This window comes from Haemaphysalis longicornis, unplaced genomic scaffold (genome assembly GCF_048455015.1).
Source record: "Haemaphysalis longicornis isolate Haplotype H1 unplaced genomic scaffold, Haemaphysalis longicornis Haplotype H1 scaffold_10, whole genome shotgun sequence".
In the NCBI taxonomy this organism is placed as follows: domain Eukaryota; kingdom Metazoa; phylum Arthropoda; class Arachnida; order Ixodida; family Ixodidae; genus Haemaphysalis; species Haemaphysalis longicornis.
Genome location: NW_027526204.1, coordinates 43,289,300 through 43,293,109, shown reverse-complemented (window position 1 = coordinate 43,293,109; position 3,810 = coordinate 43,289,300). Strand labels below are relative to the sequence as shown.

Below are 3,810 nucleotides of genomic sequence, written 5' to 3'. Positions count from 1 at the left end.
GTGGGAATTTTATCAGAAGTTTTCTGATATCCTCGCTCCAGTCCTCTTGGACATATTCAAAGCCGCATACGATCACGGTGTTTTGCCCCCTACCTTTTACTTAGGGCACACAGTGTTAATACAAAAAACTGCGGATGAACACAAGCTGAGATCTGTAGAGGGCTATCGGCCAATATCTCTCTGCAATGTTGACTATAAAATATTCGCCAAAGTTTTATCTAACCGTCTTCAACAGGTAATTTCTAGTTTAGTTGGTTCTCACCAAACGTGTGGTATTCGGAACAGAAGTATTCAAACGAATATACATATTGCCTGTTCTATATTGGAATGCGTGTCTGATTCGGTTGAACAGGTGGCCCTTATCCAAATTGACCTTGCGAAAGCATTTGATCGGGTGTCTCACGACTTTTTATTTGCACTTTTGGAAGCGGCTAATGTAGGTGATGTGCTATATAGAGGCATTCAGCTTTGCTACAAGAATTGTACTACACAACTTGTCGTCAATCGCATCCTCTCGAAGCCAGTTCAGATCAGATCGTCTGTTAGACAGGGCTGTCCTCTATCGCCGCTACTGTTTGCACTGTACATAGAGCCTCTTTGTGTTAGCATACAAAAGAGCCAAAGAGTACGTGGTTTTTCGTTAGCGTCATGTGAAGTTAAAGTTCTTGCGTATGCTGATGACATTGCCTATTTTTGTGTTGACAAGCGTAGTGTTCACGAAGCCCTTGCATTGACTAAGGAGTTTTGTGACGTGTCTGGAGCGGTCATGAATATGGAGAAAACTAAGGGGTTTTGGCTTGGCCTGTGGGGAACCCAACCTTCCAAATTTTCAGGTATTAATTGGGACGGCACACCGCTTGAGTACCTTGGCGTGCCTTTGCACCAAATAAGGAACTCAGGACCACACTGGTCTTCAGCACTCACGCATGTCAAGCGTGCCTCGCAGGCATGGATGGGGCGAGAACTTTCTGTATTTGCCCGTGCGCAAGTCTGCAATGTCTTCTTGGTAGCAAAGCTTGTTTATGTGCTTCAGGTACTGCACTGTGCGCGGGCGAAAGTCCAGGCTCTACACAGAGTGTTTGCTACCTTCGTTTGGGGATCTGAATGGGAGCCAATGCGCAGAGATAATTTGTTTCTTCCTTTACCGTCTGGTGGTGTTGGGTTAATGCATTTGTTTGTGCACCAACTTGTGTCTCGGTTTTTCTTCTACAAGTCGGCGGAGCATCCATTTTTACGTACTGTAATTCAAGAGCGCATAAGTTACCATTTGCCGTTTCTCCTTGTTTCTACGGGTGAGGTGAACCAAAAGCCGCCATGGGGTTTTCTAAAAGAAGTTGTAGATACTTTTCATTTTTTTAATGCGCGGTTTTCTCTGGAGTACCTGTTTAGTCTTTCAAGGACGGCTATGACGAACACTTTAATTCATAATCTATTCCCCGTGCCTCTTTATCGCCAGCCATACTTGCGGGACCAAACGAATAATGTTTTAGACCGTGTCAAGCGTATGTGCGTGCCGCCAAATGCCAAAACGTTTTTCTTTAAGCTTCATTCGCAAACGCTTCCAGTTAAAACATGGCTGCGAGACAAAGGAATGTCGATCCCTTGGTCAGACAATTGCCGCTTGTGCAACCAACCAGAAACTATTGACCACTGTTTTGTGCTGTGCCGTGACGCGGGGTTTTTCTGGGACGTTTTGCAACGGACACTAAAAAAAGGACATTGACATCACCCCATACACCATTCGCTTCTTGCCATTTGATGACGTTAACCGGGTGCCATATGACGTTTTTATGCTCCTAGGTTTGTTTAGCTTGTGGAAGTGCCGCATGACTGATCGGCATGCTGAACCCCCTAGGCCGACCAAGGTCATTTTTCGGGAACAGGCGGCGTTGGTACGGAGCGTTTACGTTGCGCAGAGTGATCCACCAGAGTGGCTGCATCTTTTGGATGCGTGCGTTTGCTTGCCTGAGTTTTGAATTGGTGCCGACCTTTGTTAGACTGACGTGCTTACTCTTTGCTGTCTGTTAGTGTTTATATTGTGTGTCAATTGTCTTGGCTGACTTCTCTCTAAAATTGCCATGTATTAAAGAAAAAAAGAAAAAAAAAGCTGTCGCCCGTGGCCGTGTGGTCTGGAGCGCTAGGTATATCATCACAACTGTTTAGCCCGTCACAAGTTCGAATCCCCGCGGGTACAAGCTTTCTTTTTTTTTATAAGATAACTTTTTCGTTTTTCGCCGATGTTTTCTATACTGAGTTCACCTTTTTTTTGGGCCGCAACGTTCACTGCTCCACGAACTACTCCGCAGAACTCGCGCAGCCTGGCACTGGCGCGCTAGCGAGTTCTCGTTGGCGTGCTGTTGCCATAGCACCGACTGCTTGCGGGCAGTGGGCACTGGCCAGAATCAACAGACCCTTGGCCTGGTGCGAACACGCTTTTTACGATACAGGCATGAGTGAGGCAAGCTCCAAATATGGGGGAAAAGTGCATGCATTTGTGCGTCTGCGGGGACGCGGAGGGCGCTCATGCACTGCGTAGGCCTCGGCTAGTGAATGCTACGATTCCAAGCCGTCCTGGGAGGCTTATCTTATGCATTTTACTGCCGAAAACATGGCAGAAGCGCGGTACTACGATTACTGGGATATTGAGAATGCCCATCCAACGACGCCATCGGATGTCAAACATGTTGTTTTACGGAACCGAAACCGAAACCGAAACTTGTTTGATTGCTAACCTTGGGCATCGTCCAATCACGGTGCCCCCTCCTCGCAACGTCACAGCTTAGTTGGTGCGGCCGCCGCAAACCGCGCATGGTAGTTTTTCTTCTTTCGCGCTTTATAAAGTAATTACCCATTTGTTAACCAAATAAACGACGAAAAGTGTGCTAATTTGAGCCAGTCTACACAGTGCAAGCAAAAACGGGAGCTTGACAAATTCACTTCAGTGTCCCTTTAAGCCAGGTTCATGCTGTTGTCGCAACTGTCGTAATATCTGTAAATAATGACATCATTTGATGTCTGAGCCAACTGAAATGCGTGAAACGGCGTTTTTTTTTACGTCCTTTGCCCACTATACGGCTGTTACGTCGGTAGTCTGAACATAGTATTAAGCGAACGCACATCATTGTCACGCGAAAGCCCCCCCCCCCCCCCCCCCCTCAGGTTTCCGCCCAGCGTCGAGCGCCTCGTGCGGTCACAGCATCCTGCCCCTTCCCTCCCCCCTCCCCCCCCCACACACACTTTCGGAAAGGCTGCTGTTACCCCTACTGTTACCCCTACTGGCTGTTACCCCTACGTTTGCATATAGTAAGGCCGTACCTACCACTCGACGATCACGCCGTGCGGTACGCGCCTGTGAGCGAATGGGCCCCGTCTCCCTCACTACTGCGAGCCGATCTGGCCAGCACGGGGATGCGCGCGCGCACAACGTGCGCGCACCCCGGAATTTGCCCTGACCGAAGAGCCCACTGGCTTTCGCCGACGACGCGCACACTTGCGCGTGGCGCCCCATCGCCTCTTTCACCTCAAGGGAAGTGCGTACTTGTACTTTAAATTGTGTAACTGGGACGTTAATGTAAAATAAACGTCTTCCCTCCGTACCCTGGGCATATTCCTTTGTCGCGCCCTTCTCCATCTGCCCAACAGAGGCGGTGTTAAGTTGGCGCGACGGCGTTTCAGTATCGTGAGCGTGCTCGAATAGCTCGAACCCGTGGTGGTTCCTCGCAGTGTGCATGAGTGCATGCCTTGTGCAATGCTAGGGTTATGCATATTGTGAGGTAGAGAGACCACAGACATAAAACATATGAAGCAGCG

The 3,810-nt window shown here is 48.8% G+C and overlaps 1 pseudogene; it reads left to right on the top strand.

Annotated features, from left to right (window-relative positions):
* Positions 1–348: 348 nt before the first annotated feature.
* LOC144157713 (uncharacterized) lies at positions 349–1,989 on the top strand (annotated as a pseudogene).
* The last annotated feature ends 1,821 nt before the right edge of the window (positions 1,990–3,810 follow it).